Here is a 19,498-nt window from a genome sequence, read left to right on the forward strand (position 1 = left end):
TGTGTGTGTTTCCTATGCAGATCCTAAGCCCAGTGTCACATGCAAGTAGGAGGAGTAAGAAGGGTTCCTGGCAAATCCGGGTTATGGATTGCATTTAAAAAGGCCCCGTGGGAGTGCAATGGGCCCCTGTCTTGCTGCTTAGCAATAATGGTATGGGTTTAGGTTCTGCTGTGTGTACTGGTGGTTGACTGCCCCCCAGCCCAGAGTGTGCATGGAAAATTGTCTGGCAGCCTCCCTGACAGCAAGCAGTGATAGTGCCCATGAAGGGGACCTTGTTGGGCCCGCCCCTTTCACGGTTATCGCTTCTCGGCCTTTTGGCTAAGATCAAGTGTAGTATCTGTTCTTATCAGTTTAATATCTGATACGTCCCCTATCTGGGGACCATATATTAAATGGATTTTTGAGAACGGGGGCCGATTTCGAAGCTTGCTTCCGTCGCCCTATGCATTGACCCGATATGGCAGTATCTTCGGGTACAGTGCACCACCCCCTTACAGGGTTAAAAAGAAAGATTCCTACTTTCATTGCTACCTGCTTGCTGGCTAGCCAGCTAGCCAGCCCTGTGGGCCTTGCTGCTGCTGCTGCAGCCAAAAAACAAAAGGTGGTGCTGCTGCTGCTTCTGCTGCTTCTGCTTCTGCTTGTGTCTGGCCGCTGTTGGAGCATCCAGGCACAGGACTTCTGCTGCTGCTGACTAAATGGCCTCCTTAATTGGATCATTTGAGTAGCCAGCACACCTGTGCAGGTAGGGCATGACATGATAGGCAGCTGCCTTGATAGCGGGTGGGTGCTGAATGTTCCTAATTGACAAAATAAGATTAATGCTTATGAAGAAATATAAAATCTCATCCCTTCCCCAATATCGCGCCACACCCCTACCCCTTAATTCCCTGGTTGAACTTGATGGACATATGTCTTTTTTCGACCGTACTAACTATGTAACTATGTAACATAACATGGGGGGGGTCTCCTGGCTGTTCACACAGGTGTGTCATTGCTGTACATTGACCATGCATTGCTTCTGTGGTATTGCAAAGGCAAAGACAAATGCTTCCAGCCATCCATTGCACTAATGGATTGGTCATCAGCTGGCTGTCTATGTCCCGCATCAATATAGACCAAAGTACAGAGGGTTAGGCTATGCTATTGTGCACCTACCTGATGCATCAGAAGGTGCGAGGCCCTTGCTAAATTCTGTGCACAGACTTTGAGATCTATACTTTAGACTGTATCTAAACCTGCTCCAACATGGACTGACATTCTGGCCTACTTTCAGCCGATGCGACTTGTCTGTCGCTGAACAGTCGCTTTTTATGTATTCAGCACCTATGTATAATGTTGTAAAAATGCTCTAGAAGCTAAAGTCGCAGAAATGTCACACATATTTGGCCTGCAACTTTCTGTGCGACAAATTCAGACAGGAAAAATCAGTATAAATCCTTAGAAAATTATCCCCCAGTGTCTCCATCTGCTGGCGGTATTGAATAAGCATTGCTGCACTGATGGGGTATGCATTAGACGAAAAAAAAGAAGAAAAAGAAGAATAATACGCCCAGAAAAGAGGCGAAAAGGAGAAAAACGTAAAAAAACGTGAAAAAAAAGTAAGAGGAAGAGAAGGGAAAAAAAGGTGAAAATGGGTTTAAAAGTGATTTCGGCGGAGAAATATATATATATATATATATATATATATATATATATATATATATACGCGCACACACACACATATATATAAACGTATTCTCCGTTGAGATATTGCAGCCGCTGCTGTGTCCAGGCCCAGGAGCCTTAGCACTGTGCTGTGATGTCACTCAATACCACTGACATCACTAGGTGTAAACAACATCTCTCCTTTGCTGTGTATGTGACTATGGAGCTGTTTGGTGATGTCGTCTATTATGGCCTTCATAGAAGCAACAGGAGATTGTTGCATCCATCTAGAACCCTCAGAACTACAGTGCTATGATGTCACTCACTTCCACAGGCCTTGCAGAGTGTAAACAACAACAACCCAGCTTTGTTGTGTATGTAACCATAGGGATTTGTGATGTCACCTAGAACCTTCACAGCAGCGACAGCTTTATGAGGAGCATCAGCACTGCTCTGCCTGAGCAGAACCATCACCGCCATAGGTTGTCAAATAACCCGGATTTAACCCACACAGGTAAGTCCAATGGGGTGCAGGCATGTCCTCTATGCTTACAGCTTCCCGTGGGTGTTGGTTTGATACCGTTTGGGGACAGCCAAGGAGGCATCTGCAGGCAACAAAGGTAGGTGTGTGCTTGTGTGTGTGTTTCCTATGCAGATCCTAAGCCCAGTGTCACATGCAAGTAGGAGGAGTAAGAAGGGTTCCTGGCAAATCCGGGTTATGGATTGCATTTAAAAAGGCCCCGTGGGAGTGCAATGGGCCCCTGTCTTGCTGCTTAGCAATAATGGTATGGGTTTAGGTTCTGCTGTGTGTACTGGTGGTTGACTGCCCCCCAGCCCAGAGTGTGCATGGAAAATTGTCTGGCAGCCTCCCTGACAGCAAGCAGTGATAGTGCCCATGAAGGGGACCTTGTTGGGCCCGCCCCTTTCACGGTTATCGCTTCTCGGCCTTTTGGCTAAGATCAAGTGTAGTATCTGTTCTTATCAGTTTAATATCTGATACGTCCCCTATCTGGGGACCATATATTAAATGGATTTTTGAGAACGGGGGCCGATTTCGAAGCTTGCTTCCGTCGCCCTATGCATTGACCCGATATGGCAGTATCTTCGGGTACAGTGCACCACCCCCTTACAGGGTTAAAAAGAAAGATTCCTACTTTCATTGCTACCTGCTTGCTGGCTAGCCAGCTAGCCAGCCCTGTGGGCCTTGCTGCTGCTGCTGCAGCCAAAAAACAAAAGGTGGTGCTGCTGCTGCTTCTGCTGCTTCTGCTTCTGCTTGTGTCTGGCCGCTGTTGGAGCGTCCAGGCACAGGACTTCTGCTGCTGCTGACTAAATGGCCTCCTTAATTGGATCACTTGAGTAGCCAGCACACCTGTGCAGGTAGGGCATGACATGATAGGCAGCTGCCTTGATAGCGGGTGGGTGCTGAATGTTCCTAATTGACAAAATAAGATTAATGCTTATGAAGAAATATAAAATCTCATCCCTTCCCCAATATCGCGCCACACCCCTACCCCTTAATTCCCTGGTTGAACTTGATGGACATATGTCTTTTTTCGACCGTACTAACTATGTAACTATGTAACATAACATGGGGGGGGGTCTCCTGGCTGTTCACACAGGTGTGTCATTGCTGTACATTGACCATGCATTGCTTCTGTGGTATTGCAAAGGCAAAGACAAATGCTTCCAGCCATCCATTGCACTAATGGATTGGTCATCAGCTGGCTGTCTATGTCCCGCATCAATATAGACCAAAGTACAGAGGGTTAGGCTATGCTATTGTGCACCTACCTGATGCATCAGAAGGTGCGAGGCCCTTGCTAAATTCTGTGCACAGACTTTGAGATCTATACTTTAGACTGTATCTAAACCTGCTCCAACATGGACTGACATTCTGGCCTACTTTCAGCCGATGCGACTTGTCTGTCGCTGAACAGTCGCTTTTTATGTATTCAGCACCTATGTATAATGTTGTAAAAATGCTCTAGAAGCTAAAGTCGCAGAAATGTCACACATATTTGGCCTGCAACTTTCTGTGCGACAAATTCAGACAGGAAAAATCAGTATAAATCCTTAGAAAATTATCCCCCAGTGTCTCCATCTGCTGGCGGTATTGAATAAGCATTGCTGCACTGATGGGGTATGCATTAGACGAAAAAAAAGAAGAAAAAGAAGAATAATACGCCCAGAAAAGAGGCGAAAAGGAGAAAAACGTAAAAAAACGTGAAAAAAAAGTAAGAGGAAGAGAAGGGAAAAAAAGGTGGAAATGGGTTTAAAAGTGATTTCGGCGGAGAAATATATATATATATATATATATAATCCAAAAGAAACAGCACCCCTTAAAAAAGAACGTATGCCAACGTATGCCAACATCTTTATGTCGCAATTTGAAGAACGTTACGTCTATGTGTCCCACCACTCCAGGTTTATCCTGGAGTGGTGGAGATACATAGACGATGTATTCTTGATTTGGACTGGAACACTGACTGATTTATTATCTTTCCAGGACTACCTTAATGAACAGGACCCAGACATTCGCTTCACTTTGACCCACTCTTATGTTTCGGTGAGCTTTCTGGATGTGTTAGTGACGATACAGGGAAACCATTTGACTACAGATCTCTATGTAAAAGATACTGATTGCAATACACTGCTAAGATTCGATAGTTGTCACCCCAGATCCATGGTGAACTCCTTGCCCTATAGCCAATTGCTGAGGGCAAGGAGGGTCACGGATTCGGAAGAAAAATACGATAAGGCCCTGGACAGAATGGTTCAAAATTTCAAGAATAGGGGATACCCTGTGGGATTAATAGTGAGACAAAAGGACAGAATTGACAGGACACAAAGGGGACTCATGTCGGGACAGAGTAGGATACCTACAAATCCCCGTATAGCGTTTGTCTCCACGTACAATGATCTTTCCCCTGAGATTGGCAGAATTGTTAGGAAACACTGGAATTTACTTGAGGGATATACACATAGTCCAGAATTGAAGTCACCTCCCATTATGGCCTATAGGAGACCTACCAACTTGAAAGATAAGTTGGTAAAAGCGGATATGTCTACCAAAAGGAGTGGCCAACAGTACCTTACCACTTTTAGAAGGGGAAGCTTCCCCTGTCGATCCTGTACCAACTGTGGACTTATGGCAAAGGGTGAGTCCTTTTGTCATCCGTCCACAGGACAAGTTTTCCCCATCAGACAATATCTTACATGTAGCACGTCTTTTGTCGTCTATGTCTTGTGGTGCCCGTGTGGTCTCCTGTATGTGGGGGAGACCACATGGGACCTCAAGACTAGACTGAACCAACACAGATACTCAATTCGTAAGAATAAACTTGACCTCCCGGTGTCTAAGCACTTTACAGATCTTGCACATAGTGAAAGGGACCTGAGATTCATGGTCTTAGACCATGTACCCCCTTTGAAAAGAGGGGGTGACAGGCAGGGACGTCTGAAAAGACTTGAACTTAAGTGGATTTATATTCTTAATTCTTTGAGACCTTATGGTTTAAATGTTGATTTCAAAATTTCACATAGGGTGTTAGGCAGGTAATAAGTCCTGGACATTCTCTGAGTTGTGTTACATGTAAACCGGTGTATACAACACAAGTGATATGACTATTAAGATTTTTGGAATATTTCCTTTTAGAAAATATTATTAACCTTGTTCTTTCTCTTTCTTCTTTTTTGCAGTAACCGGAGGGGACTATTGTCACTCACGTTTATATAAAAATGTTCCGTTTATTCATTTACAATAAATAACACTTAATCTAGTTATTGTTTGATATATATATATTTTTTGTCGGAAGTCGGGGATGTATATTACATATGTGTTATCCATTAATTTTGATATACACATCATATATGTAGTACACCATATTATTATACACAATTTTATTTAGTATCTTGTTTATTTATTTAATTTTTATTATTTTTTTCATTTTTTTTCATTTTTTTTCATTTTTTATTTTAATTTTTATTTCTATTCCTTATTTTTTTATCCCATATTATTTATATTTTTTTCATTATATTTTCTTTTAGTATTATTTTTCAATTATTTATTTGTTTTATTTTTATTTTATTATTTTTTTATTATTTTTTTATTTTTTTAATTGTGCTGTTGCCAACAGCTATGGGATGAGTCATATCTGGACGCAGTTCCAATAATCTAATTACAGTCCCCCTCTTTAACCTAGGAGTAGGACATATGTGGTGGAATAGAGAGCTGGTTGCAGTGGTGACCTCAGACTATGGCTACCACTGGATGCCGTGCTCCAGCGGATCAGAGTGTGGACACTTCATTGTGCCCGCTACTCGGGTCTGCAGCCACACGTCTCAATGTATATGTGGGATCTGTATGAATATTTGAAATAACTAGACCGTCCCATTCTCATTTTGATTAATTTTATTAATTTTACTATTTAATTTTATTTTGGTTCATTTTTTTCTTATCTTTATATTTTTTCTTATCTTTATATTTTTTCACTTACTATTTGATCACATGACACATTACCATGGTGACCGGGACGCCAGATGAGCTGATAGGTATGAGAACGAGGCCTGGAACACTGCGCGCGTGCGCAGTAGGAGACGGAGCTCCTGATATGAGAGCGAGGCTTGGAACACCACGAGAATGCGCAGTAGGGCCGACGCTCTCAGTACATACATGGTCACCATGACTACATGTTAGATACATCCCCTGACTTCCGCTATAGTACTTGGGCGCACATGCGCATTCGCTTTTCACCCACGCTTACATTCTCCATTATGGCGGTGAGTGATCCCCAGATCCGTTACTGCAAATATTGTTTTTTAATGATTTTTTAATTCTCACACATCTGTTCTGAATAGGTGATCAGAACCTTATTAGGGATTTTATATGATTTTGGGATTCACGTCTATATTTATATAATATATTGAATATAGATATATTTGACACATATTTTTACACTTGTTTATGTGATGTACTGTTTGAATTTTGTACACTTTATATTGATTTTGTACTTTTTTCACTAAATTGGATTTGTAATTGTATAGCCCATAAAATGGGTCCTTTTGTTCACTTGTGTTATGCTTGAGAAAGACCAGGAGAGCTGGTTGAAACGTCGCTGTAACTTTCACCTGTTTATGGAATAAAACTTCACTTTTTTCATCAACTTGGATTGTGTGCTGCGGAATTCTACTAATTTATATATATATATATATATATATATATATATATATATATATACGCGCACACACACACATATATATAAACGTATTCTCCGTTGAGATATTGCAGCCGCTGCTGTGTCCAGGCCCAGGAGCCTTAGCACTGTGCTGTGATGTCACTCAATACCACTGACATCACTAGGTGTAAACAACATCTCTCCTTTGCTGTGTATGTGACTATGGAGCTGTTTGGTGATGTCGTCTATTATGGCCTTCATAGAAGCAACAGGAGATTGTTGCATCCATCTAGAACCCTCAGAACTACAGTGCTATGATGTCACTCACTTCCACAGGCCTTGCAGAGTGTAAACAACAACAACCCAGCTTTGTTGTGTATGTAACCATAGGGATTTGTGATGTCACCTAGAACCTTCACAGCAGCGACAGCTTTATGAGGAGCATCAGCACTGCTCTGCCTGAGCAGAACCATCACCGCCATAGGTTGTCAAATAACCCGGATTTAACCCACACAGGTAAGTCCAATGGGGTGCAGGCATGTCCTCTATGCTTACAGCTTCCCGTGGGTGTTGGTTTGATACCGTTTGGGGACAGCCAAGGAGGCATCTGCAGGCAACAAAGGTAGGTGTGTGCTTGTGTGTGTGTTTCCTATGCAGATCCTAAGCCCAGTGTCACATGCAAGTAGGAGGAGTAAGAAGGGTTCCTGGCAAATCCGGGTTATGGATTGCATTTAAAAAGGCCCCGTGGGAGTGCAATGGGCCCCTGTCTTGCTGCTTAGCAATAATGGTATGGGTTTAGGTTCTGCTGTGTGTACTGGTGGTTGACTGCCCCCCAGCCCAGAGTGTGCATGGAAAATTGTCTGGCAGCCTCCCTGACAGCAAGCAGTGATAGTGCCCATGAAGGGGACCTTGTTGGGCCCGCCCCTTTCACGGTTATCGCTTCTCGGCCTTTTGGCTAAGATCAAGTGTAGTATCTGTTCTTATCAGTTTAATATCTGATACGTCCCCTATCTGGGGACCATATATTAAATGGATTTTTGAGAACGGGGGCCGATTTCGAAGCTTGCTTCCGTCGCCCTATGCATTGACCCGATATGGCAGTATCTTCAGGTACAGTGCACCACCCCCTTACAGGGTTAAAAAGAAAGATTCCTACTTTCATTGCTACCTGCTTGCTGGCTAGCCAGCTAGCCAGCCCTGTGGGCCTTGCTGCTGCTGCTGCAGCCAAAAAACAAAAGGTGGTGCTGCTGCTGCTTCTGCTGCTTCTGCTTCTGCTTGTGTCTGGCCGCTGTTGGAGCGTCCAGGCACAGGACTTCTGCTGCTGCTGACTAAATGGCCTCCTTAATTGGATCATTTGAGTAGCCAGCACACCTGTGCAGGTAGGGCATGACATGATAGGCAGCTGCCTTGATAGCGGGTGGGTGCTGAATGTTCCTAATTGACAAAATAAGATTAATGCTTATGAAGAAATATAAAATCTCATCCCTTCCCCAATATCGCGCCACACCCCTACCCCTTAATTCCCTGGTTGAACTTGATGGACATATGTCTTTTTTCGACCGTACTAACTATGTAACTATGTAACATAACATGGGGGGGGTCTCCTGGCTGTTCACACAGGTGTGTCATTGCTGTACATTGACCATGCATTGCTTCTGTGGTATTGCAAAGGCAAAGACAAATGCTTCCAGCCATCCATTGCACTAATGGATTGGTCATCAGCTGGCTGTCTATGTCCCGCATCAATATAGACCAAAGTACAGAGGGTTAGGCTATGCTATTGTGCACCTACCTGATGCATCAGAAGGTGCGAGGCCCTTGCTAAATTCTGTGCACAGACTTTGAGATCTATACTTTAGACTGTATCTAAACCTGCTCCAACATGGACTGACATTCTGGCCTACTTTCAGCCGATGCGACTTGTCTGTCGCTGAACAGTCGCTTTTTATGTATTCAGCACCTATGTATAATGTTGTAAAAATGCTCTAGAAGCTAAAGTCGCAGAAATGTCACACATATTTGGCCTGCAACTTTCTGTGCGACAAATTCAGACAGGAAAAATCAGTATAAATCCTTAGAAAATTATCCCCCAGTGTCTCCATCTGCTGGCGGTATTGAATAAGCATTGCTGCACTGATGGGGTATGCATTAGACGAAAAAAAAGAAGAAAAAGAAGAATAATACGCCCAGAAAAGAGGCGAAAAGGAGAAAAACGTAAAAAAACGTGAAAAAAAAGTAAGAGGAAGAGAAGGGAAAAAAAGGTGGAAATGGGTTTAAAAGTGATTTCGGCGGAGAAATATATATATATATATATATATATATATATACGCGCACACACACACATATATATAAACGTATTCTCCGTTGAGATATTGCAGCCGCTGCTGTGTCCAGGCCCAGGAGCCTTAGCACTGTGCTGTGATGTCACTCAATACCACTGACATCACTAGGTGTAAACAACATCTCTCCTTTGCTGTGTATGTGACTATGGAGCTGTTTGGTGATGTCGTCTATTATGGCCTTCATAGAAGCAACAGGAGATTGTTGCATCCATCTAGAACCCTCAGAACTACAGTGCTATGATGTCACTCACTTCCACAGGCCTTGCAGAGTGTAAACAACAACAACCCAGCTTTGTTGTGTATGTAACCATAGGGATTTGTGATGTCACCTAGAACCTTCACAGCAGCGACAGCTTTATGAGGAGCATCAGCACTGCTCTGCCTGAGCAGAACCATCACCGCCATAGGTTGTCAAATAACCCGGATTTAACCCACACAGGTAAGTCCAATGGGGTGCAGGCATGTCCTCTATGCTTACAGCTTCCCGTGGGTGTTGGTTTGATACCGTTTGGGGACAGCCAAGGAGGCATCTGCAGGCAACAAAGGTAGGTGTGTGCTTGTGTGTGTGTTTCCTATGCAGATCCTAAGCCCAGTGTCACATGCAAGTAGGAGGAGTAAGAAGGGTTCCTGGCAAATCCGGGTTATGGATTGCATTTAAAAAGGCCCCGTGGGAGTGCAATGGGCCCCTGTCTTGCTGCTTAGCAATAATGGTATGGGTTTAGGTTCTGCTGTGTGTACTGGTGGTTGACTGCCCCCCAGCCCAGAGTGTGCATGGAAAATTGTCTGGCAGCCTCCCTGACAGCAAGCAGTGATAGTGCCCATGAAGGGGACCTTGTTGGGCCCGCCCCTTTCACGGTTATCGCTTCTCGGCCTTTTGGCTAAGATCAAGTGTAGTATCTGTTCTTATCAGTTTAATATCTGATACGTCCCCTATCTGGGGACCATATATTAAATGGATTTTTGAGAACGGGGGCCGATTTCGAAGCTTGCTTCCGTCGCCCTATGCATTGACCCGATATGGCAGTATCTTCGGGTACAGTGCACCACCCCCTTACAGGGTTAAAAAGAAAGATTCCTACTTTCATTGCTACCTGCTTGCTGGCTAGCCAGCTAGCCAGCCCTGTGGGCCTTGCTGCTGCTGCTGCAGCCAAAAAACAAAAGGTGGTGCTGCTGCTGCTTCTGCTGCTTCTGCTTCTGCTTGTGTCTGGCCGCTGTTGGAGCGTCCAGGCACAGGACTTCTGCTGCTGCTGACTAAATGGCCTCCTTAATTGGATCATTTGAGTAGCCAGCACACCTGTGCAGGTAGGGCATGACATGATAGGCAGCTGCCTTGATAGCGGGTGGGTGCTGAATGTTCCTAATTGACAAAATAAGATTAATGCTTATGAAGAAATATAAAATCTCATCCCTTCCCCAATATCGCGCCACACCCCTACCCCTTAATTCCCTGGTTGAACTTGATGGACATATGTCTTTTTTCGACCGTACTAACTATGTAACTATGTAACATAACATGGGGGGGGTCTCCTGGCTGTTCACACAGGTGTGTCATTGCTGTACATTGACCATGCATTGCTTCTGTGGTATTGCAAAGGCAAAGACAAATGCTTCCAGCCATCCATTGCACTAATGGATTGGTCATCAGCTGGCTGTCTATGTCCCGCATCAATATAGACCAAAGTACAGAGGGTTAGGCTATGCTATTGTGCACCTACCTGATGCATCAGAAGGTGCGAGGCCCTTGCTAAATTCTGTGCACAGACTTTGAGATCTATACTTTAGACTGTATCTAAACCTGCTCCAACATGGACTGACATTCTGGCCTACTTTCAGCCGATGCGACTTGTCTGTCGCTGAACAGTCGCTTTTTATGTATTCAGCACCTATGTATAATGTTGTAAAAATGCTCTAGAAGCTAAAGTCGCAGAAATGTCACACATATTTGGCCTGCAACTTTCTGTGTGACAAATTCAGACAGGAAAAATCAGTATAAATCCTTAGAAAATTATCCCCCAGTGTCTCCATCTGCTGGCGGTATTGAATAAGCATTGCTGCACTGATGGGGTATGCATTAGACGAAAAAAAAGAAGAAAAAGAAGAATAATACGCCCAGAAAAGAGGCGAAAAGGAGAAAAACGTAAAAAAACGTGAAAAAAAAGTAAGAGGAAGAGAAGGGAAAAAAAGGTGGAAATGGGTTTAAAAGTGATTTCGGCGGAGAATATATATATATATATATATATATATATATATATATATATATATATACGCGCACACACACACATATATATAAACGTATTCTCCGTTGAGATATTGCAGCCGCTGCTGTGTCCAGGCCCAGGAGCCTTAGCACTGTGCTGTGATGTCACTCAATACCACTGACATCACTAGGTGTAAACAACATCTCTCCTTTGCTGTGTATGTGACTATGGAGCTGTTTGGTGATGTCGTCTATTATGGCCTTCATAGAAGCAACAGGAGATTGTTGCATCCATCTAGAACCCTCAGAACTACAGTGCTATGATGTCACTCACTTCCACAGGCCTTGCAGAGTGTAAACAACAACAACCCAGCTTTGTTGTGTATGTAACCATAGGGATTTGTGATGTCACCTAGAACCTTCACAGCAGCGACAGCTTTATGAGGAGCATCAGCACTGCTCTGCCTGAGCAGAACCATCACCGCCATAGGTTGTCAAATAACCCGGATTTAACCCACACAGGTAAGTCCAATGGGGTGCAGGCATGTCCTCTATGCTTACAGCTTCCCGTGGGTGTTGGTTTGATACCGTTTGGGGACAGCCAAGGAGGCATCTGCAGGCAACAAAGGTAGGTGTGTGCTTGTGTGTGTGTTTCCTATGCAGATCCTAAGCCCAGTGTCACATGCAAGTAGGAGGAGTAAGAAGGGTTCCTGGCAAATCCGGGTTATGGATTGCATTCAAAAAGGCCCCGTGGGAGTGCAATGGGCCCCTGTCTTGCTGCTTAGCAATAATGGTATGGGTTTAGGTTCTGCTGTGTGTACTGGTGGTTGACTGCCCCCCAGCCCAGAGTGTGCATGGAAAATTGTCTGGCAGCCTCCCTGACAGCAAGCAGTGATAGTGCCCATGAAGGGGACCTTGTTGGGCCCGCCCCTTTCACGGTTATCGCTTCTCGGCCTTTTGGCTAAGATCAAGTGTAGTATCTGTTCTTATCAGTTTAATATCTGATACGTCCCCTATCTGGGGACCATATATTAAATGGATTTTTGAGAACGGGGGCCGATTTCGAAGCTTGCTTCCGTCGCCCTATGCATTGACCCGATATGGCAGTATCTTCGGGTACAGTGCACCACCCCCTTACAGGGTTAAAAAGAAAGATTCCTACTTTCATTGCTACCTGCTTGCTGGCTAGCCAGCTAGCCAGCCCTGTGGGCCTTGCTGCTGCTGCTGCAGCCAAAAAACAAAAGGTGGTGCTGCTGCTGCTTCTGCTGCTTCTGCTTCTGCTTGTGTCTGGCCGCTGTTGGAGCGTCCAGGCACAGGACTTCTGCTGCTGCTGACTAAATGGCCTCCTTAATTGGATCATTTGAGTAGCCAGCACACCTGTGCAGGTAGGGCATGACATGATAGGCAGCTGCCTTGATAGCGGGTGGGTGCTGAATGTTCCTAATTGACAAAATAAGATTAATGCTTATGAAGAAATATAAAATCTCATCCCTTCCCCAATATCGCGCCACACCCCTACCCCTTAATTCCCTGGTTGAACTTGATGGACATATGTCTTTTTTCGACCGTACTAACTATGTAACTATGTAACATAACATGGGGGGGGTCTCCTGGCTGTTCACACAGGTGTGTCATTGCTGTACATTGACCATGCATTGCTTCTGTGGTATTGCAAAGGCAAAGACAAATGCTTCCAGCCATCCATTGCACTAATGGATTGGTCATCAGCTGGCTGTCTATGTCCCGCATCAATATAGACCAAAGTACAGAGGGTTAGGCTATGCTATTGTGCACCTACCTGATGCATCAGAAGGTGCGAGGCCCTTGCTAAATTCTGTGCACAGACTTTGAGATCTATACTTTAGACTGTATCTAAACCTGCTCCAACATGGACTGACATTCTGGCCTACTTTCAGCCGATGCGACTTGTCTGTCGCTGAACAGTCGCTTTTTATGTATTCAGCACCTATGTATAATGTTGTAAAAATGCTCTAGAAGCTAAAGTCGCAGAAATGTCACACATATTTGGCCTGCAACTTTCTGTGCGACAAATTCAGACAGGAAAAATCAGTATAAATCCTTAGAAAATTATCCCCCAGTGTCTCCATCTGCTGGCGGTATTGAATAAGCATTGCTGCACTGATGGGGTATGCATTAGACGAAAAAAAAGAAGAAAAAGAAGAATAATACGCCCAGAAAAGAGGCGAAAAGGAGAAAAACGTAAAAAAACGTGAAAAAAAAGTAAGAGGAAGAGAAGGGAAAAAAAGGTGGAAATGGGTTTAAAAGTGATTTCGGCGGAGAATATATATATATATATATATATATATATATATATATATATATATATACGCGCACACACACACATATATATAAACGTATTCTCCGTTGAGATATTGCAGCCGCTGCTGTGTCCAGGCCCAGGAGCCTTAGCACTGTGCTGTGATGTCACTCAATACCACTGACATCACTAGGTGTAAACAACATCTCTCCTTTGCTGTGTATGTGACTATGGAGCTGTTTGGTGATGTCGTCTATTATGGCCTTCATAGAAGCAACAGGAGATTGTTGCATCCATCTAGAACCCTCAGAACTACAGTGCTATGATGTCACTCACTTCCACAGGCCTTGCAGAGTGTAAACAACAACAACCCAGCTTTGTTGTGTATGTAACCATAGGGATTTGTGATGTCACCTAGAACCTTCACAGCAGCGACAGCTTTATGAGGAGCATCAGCACTGCTCTGCCTGAGCAGAACCATCACCGCCATAGGTTGTCAAATAACCCGGATTTAACCCACACAGGTAAGTCCAATGGGGTGCAGGCATGTCCTCTATGCTTACAGCTTCCCGTGGGTGTTGGTTTGATACCGTTTGGGGACAGCCAAGGAGGCATCTGCAGGCAACAAAGGTAGGTGTGTGCTTGTGTGTGTGTTTCCTATGCAGATCCTAAGCCCAGTGTCACATGCAAGTAGGAGGAGTAAGAAGGGTTCCTGGCAAATCCGGGTTATGGATTGCATTTAAAAAGGCCCCGTGGGAGTGCAATGGGCCCCTGTCTTGCTGCTTAGCAATAATGGTATGGGTTTAGGTTCTGCTGTGTGTACTGGTGGTTGACTGCCCCCCAGCCCAGAGTGTGCATGGAAAATTGTCTGGCAGCCTCCCTGACAGCAAGCAGTGATAGTGCCCATGAAGGGGACCTTGTTGGGCCCGCCCCTTTCACGGTTATCGCTTCTCGGCCTTTTGGCTAAGATCAAGTGTAGTATCTGTTCTTATCAGTTTAATATCTGATACGTCCCCTATCTGGGGACCATATATTAAATGGATTTTTGAGAACGGGGGCCGATTTCGAAGCTTGCTTCCGTCGCCCTATGCATTGACCCGATATGGCAGTATCTTCGGGTACAGTGCACCACCCCCTTACAGGGTTAAAAAGAAAGATTCCTACTTTCATTGCTACCTGCTTGCTGGCTAGCCAGCTAGCCAGCCCTGTGGGCCTTGCTGCTGCTGCTGCAGCCAAAAAACAAAAGGTGGTGCTGCTGCTGCTTCTGCTGCTTCTGCTTCTGCTTGTGTCTGGCCGCTGTTGGAGCGTCCAGGCACAGGACTTCTGCTGCTGCTGACTAAATGGCCTCCTTAATTGGATCATTTGAGTAGCCAGCACACCTGTGCAGGTAGGGCATGACATGATAGGCAGCTGCCTTGATAGCGGGTGGGTGCTGAATGTTCCTAATTGACAAAATAAGATTAATGCTTATGAAGAAATATAAAATCTCATCCCTTCCCCAATATCGCGCCACACCCCTACCCCTTAATTCCCTGGTTGAACTTGATGGACATATGTCTTTTTTCGACCGTACTAACTATGTAACTATGTAACATAACATGGGGGGGGTCTCCTGGCTGTTCACACAGGTGTGTCATTGCTGTACATTGACCATGCATTGCTTCTGTGGTATTGCAAAGGCAAAGACAAATGCTTCCAGCCATCCATTGCACTAATGGATTGGTCATCAGCTGGCTGTCTATGTCCCGCATCAATATAGACCAAAGTACAGAGGGTTAGGCTATGCTATTGTGCACCTACCTGATGCATCAGAAGGTGCGAGGCCCTTGCTAAATTCTGTGCACAGACTTTGAGATCTATACTTTAGACTGTATCTAAACCTGCTCCAACATGGACTGACATTCTGGCCTACTTTCAGCCGATGCGACTTGTCTGTCGCTGAACAGTCGCTTTTTATGTATTCAGCACCTATGTATAATGTTGTAAAAATGCTCTAGAAGCTAAAGTCGCAGAAATGTCACACATATTTGGCCTGCAACTTTCTGTGCGACAAATTCAGACAGGAAAAATCAGTATAAATCCTTAGAAAATTATCCCCCAGTGTCTCCATCTGCTGGCGGTATTGAATAAGCATTGCTGCACTGATGGGGTATGCATTAGACGAAAAAAAAGAAGAAAAAGAAGAATAATACGCCCAGAAAAGAGGCGAAAAGGAGAAAAACGTAAAAAAACGTGAAAAAAAAGTAAGAGGAAGAGAAGGGAAAAAAAGGTGGAAATGGGTTTAAAAGTGATTTCGGCGGAGAAATATATATATATATATATATATATATATATATATATATATATATGCGCACACACACACATATATATAAACGTATTCTCCGTTGAGATATTGCAGCCGCTGCTGTGTCCAGGCCCAGGAGCCTTAGCACTGTGCTGTGATGTCACTCAATACCACTGACATCACTAGGTGTAAACAACATCTCTCCTTTGCTGTGTATGTGACTATGGAGCTGTTTGGTGATGTCGTCTATTATGGCCTTCATAGAAGCAACAGGAGATTGTTGCATCCATCTAGAACCCTCAGAACTACAGTGCTATGATGTCACTCACTTCCACAGGCCTTGCAGAGTGTAAACAACAACAACCCAGCTTTGTTGTGTATGTAACCATAGGGATTTGTGATGTCACCTAGAACCTTCACAGCAGCGACAGCTTTATGAGGAGCATCAGCACTGCTCTGCCTGAGCAGAACCATCACCGCCATAGGTTGTCAAATAACCCGGATTTAACCCACACAGGTAAGTCCAATGGGGTGCAGGCATGTCCTCTATGCTTACAGCTTCCCGTGGGTGTTGGTTTGATACCGTTTGGGGACAGCCAAGGAGGCATCTGCAGGCAACAAAGGTAGGTGTGTGCTTGTGTGTGTGTTTCCTATGCAGATCCTAAGCCCAGTGTCACATGCAAGTAGGAGGAGTAAGAAGGGTTCCTGGCAAATCCGGGTTATGGATTGCATTTAAAAAGGCCCCGTGGGAGTGCAATGGGCCCCTGTCTTGCTGCTTAGCAATAATGGTATGGGTTTAGGTTCTGCTGTGTGTACTGGTGGTTGACTGCCCCCCAGCCCAGAGTGTGCATGGAAAATTGTCTGGCAGCCTCCCTGACAGCAAGCAGTGATAGTGCCCATGAAGGGGACCTTGTTGGGCCCGCCCCTTTCACGGTTATCGCTTCTCGGCCTTTTGGCTAAGATCAAGTGTAGTATCTGTTCTTATCAGTTTAATATCTGATACGTCCCCTATCTGGGGACCATATATTAAATGGATTTTTGAGAACGGGGGCCGATTTCGAAGCTTGCTTCCGTCGCCCTATGCATTGACCCGATATGGCAGTATCTTCGGGTACAGTGCACCACCCCCTTACAGGGTTAAAAAGAAAGATTCCTACTTTCATTGCTACCTGCTTGCTGGCTAGCCAGCTAGCCAGCCCTGTGGGCCTTGCTGCTGCTGCTGCAGCCAAAAAACAAAAGGTGGTGCTGCTGCTGCTTCTGCTGCTTCTGCTTCTGCTTGTGTCTGGCCGCTGTTGGAGCGTCCAGGCACAGGACTTCTGCTGCTGCTGACTAAATGGCCTCCTTAATTGGATCATTTGAGTAGCCAGCACACCTGTGCAGGTAGGGCATGACATGATAGGCAGCTGCCTTGATAGCGGGTGGGTGCTGAATGTTCCTAATTGACAAAATAAGATTAATGCTTATGAAGAAATATAAAATCTCATCCCTTCCCCAATATCGCGCCACACCCCTACCCCTTAATTCCCTGGTTGAACTTGATGGACATATGTCTTTTTTCGACCGTACTAACTATGTAACTATGTAACATAACATGGGGGGGGTCTCCTGGCTGTTCACACAGGTGTGTCATTGCTGTACATTGACCATGCATTGCTTCTGTGGTATTGCAAAGGCAAAGACAAATGCTTCCAGCCATCCATTGCACTAATGGATTGGTCATCAGCTGGCTGTCTATGTCCCGCATCAATATAGACCAAAGTACAGAGGGTTAGGCTATGCTATTGTGCACCTACCTGATGCATCAGAAGGTGCGAGGCCCTTGCTAAATTCTGTGCACAGACTTTGAGATCTATACTTTAGACTGTATCTAAACCTGCTCCAACATGGACTGACATTCTGGCCTACTTTCAGCCGATGCGACTTGTCTGTCGCTGAACAGTCGCTTTTTATGTATTCAGCACCTATGTATAATGTTGTAAAAATGCTCTAGAAGCTAAAGTCGCAGAAATGTCACACATATTTGGCCTGCAACTTTCTGTGCGACAAATTCAGACAGGAAAAATCAGTATAAATCCTTAGAAAATTATCCCCCAGTGTCTCCATCTGCTGGCGGTATTGAATAAGCATTGCTGCACTGATGGGGTATGCATTAGACGAAAAAAAAGAAGAAAAAGAAGAATAATACGCCCAGAAAAGAGGCGAAAAGGAGAAAAACGTAAAAAAACGTGAAAAAAAAGTAAGAGGAAGAGAAGGGAAAAAAAGGTGGAAATGGGTTTAAAAGTGATTTCGGCGGAGAAATATATATATATATATATATATATATATATATATATATATATATATATACGCGCACACACACACATATATATAAACGTATTCTCCGTTGAGATATTGCAGCCGCTGCTGTGTCCAGGCCCAGGAGCCTTAGCACTGTGCTGTGATGTCACTCAATACCACTGACATCACTAGGTGTAAACAACATCTCTCCTTTGCTGTGTATGTGACTATGGAGCTGTTTGGTGATGTCGTCTATTATGGCCTTCATAGAAGCAACAGGAGATTGTTGCATCCATCTAGAACCCTCAGAACTACAGTGCTATGATGTCACTCACTTCCACAGGCCTTGCAGAGTGTAAACAACAACAACCCAGCTTTGTTGTGTATGTAACCATAGGGATTTGTGATGTCACCTAGAACCTTCACAGCAGCGACAGCTTTATGAGGAGCATCAGCACTGCTCTGCCTGAGCAGAACCATCACCGCCATAGGTTGTCAAATAACCCGGATTTAACCCACACAGGTAAGTCCAATGGGGTGCAGGCATGTCCTCTATGCTTACAGCTTCCCGTGGGTGTTGGTTTGATACCGTTTGGGGACAGCCAAGGAGGCATCTGCAGGCAACAAAGGTAGGTGTGTGCTTGTGTGTGTGTTTCCTATGCAGATCCTAAGCCCAGTGTCACATGCAAGTAGGAGGAGTAAGAAGGGTTCCTGGCAAATCCGGGTTATGGATTGCATTTAAAAAGGCCCCGTGGGAGTGCAATGGGCCCCTGTCTTGCTGCTTAGCAATAATGGTATGGGTTTAGGTTCTGCTGTGTGTACTGGTGGTTGACTGCCCCCCAGCCCAGAGTGTGCATGGAAAATTGTCTGGCAGCCTCCCTGACAGCAAGCAGTGATAGTGCCCATGAAGGGGACCTTGTTGGGCCCGCCCCTTTCACGGTTATCGCTTCTCGGCCTTTTGGCTAAGATCAAGTGTAGTATCTGTTCTTATCAGTTTAATATCTGATACGTCCCCTATCTGGGGACCATATATTAAATGGATTTTTGAGAACGGGGGCCGATTTCGAAGCTTGCTTCCGTCGCCCTATGCATTGACCCGATATGGCAGTATCTTCGGGTACAGTGCACCACCCCCTTACAGGGTTAAAAAGAAAGATTCCTACTTTCATTGCTACCTGCTTGCTGGCTAGCCAGCTAGCCAGCCCTGTGGGCCTTGCTGCTGCTGCTGCAGCCAAAAAACAAAAGGTGGTGCTGCTGCTGCTTCTGCTGCTTCTGCTTCTGCTTGTGTCTGGCCGCTGTTGG

At 44.8% G+C, this 19,498-nt stretch overlaps 8 non-coding genes across 8 annotated transcripts; all 8 read left to right on the top strand.

The window, feature by feature from the left end:
* Positions 1-298: 298 nt before the first annotated feature.
* Positions 299-489, top strand: LOC130315804 (U2 spliceosomal RNA). The gene has a single exon (XR_008863240.1). It is a non-coding gene; the product is annotated as a U2 spliceosomal RNA (small nuclear RNA).
* Positions 490-2,577: 2,088 nt separating this feature from the next.
* LOC130315805 (U2 spliceosomal RNA) lies at positions 2,578-2,768 on the top strand. Its single transcript, XR_008863241.1, has one exon. It is a non-coding gene; the product is annotated as a U2 spliceosomal RNA (small nuclear RNA).
* A 4,985-nt stretch (positions 2,769-7,753) lies between these two features.
* Positions 7,754-7,944, top strand: LOC130315892 (U2 spliceosomal RNA). Its single transcript, XR_008863320.1, has one exon. It is a non-coding gene; the product is annotated as a U2 spliceosomal RNA (small nuclear RNA).
* Positions 7,945-10,018: 2,074 nt separating this feature from the next.
* Positions 10,019-10,209, top strand: LOC130315806 (U2 spliceosomal RNA). Its single transcript, XR_008863242.1, has one exon. It is a non-coding gene; the product is annotated as a U2 spliceosomal RNA (small nuclear RNA).
* A 2,089-nt stretch (positions 10,210-12,298) lies between these two features.
* LOC130315807 (U2 spliceosomal RNA) lies at positions 12,299-12,489 on the top strand. Its single transcript, XR_008863243.1, has one exon. It is a non-coding gene; the product is annotated as a U2 spliceosomal RNA (small nuclear RNA).
* Positions 12,490-14,578: 2,089 nt separating this feature from the next.
* LOC130315808 (U2 spliceosomal RNA) lies at positions 14,579-14,769 on the top strand. Its single transcript, XR_008863244.1, has one exon. It is a non-coding gene; the product is annotated as a U2 spliceosomal RNA (small nuclear RNA).
* A 2,086-nt stretch (positions 14,770-16,855) lies between these two features.
* On the top strand, positions 16,856-17,046 carry LOC130315809 (U2 spliceosomal RNA). The gene has a single exon (XR_008863245.1). It is a non-coding gene; the product is annotated as a U2 spliceosomal RNA (small nuclear RNA).
* Positions 17,047-19,138: 2,092 nt separating this feature from the next.
* On the top strand, positions 19,139-19,329 carry LOC130315812 (U2 spliceosomal RNA). Its single transcript, XR_008863247.1, has one exon. It is a non-coding gene; the product is annotated as a U2 spliceosomal RNA (small nuclear RNA).
* The last annotated feature ends 169 nt before the right edge of the window (positions 19,330-19,498 follow it).

This window comes from Hyla sarda, unplaced genomic scaffold (assembly GCF_029499605.1).
Source record: "Hyla sarda isolate aHylSar1 unplaced genomic scaffold, aHylSar1.hap1 scaffold_189, whole genome shotgun sequence".
NCBI lineage: Eukaryota > Metazoa > Chordata > Amphibia > Anura > Hylidae > Hyla > Hyla sarda.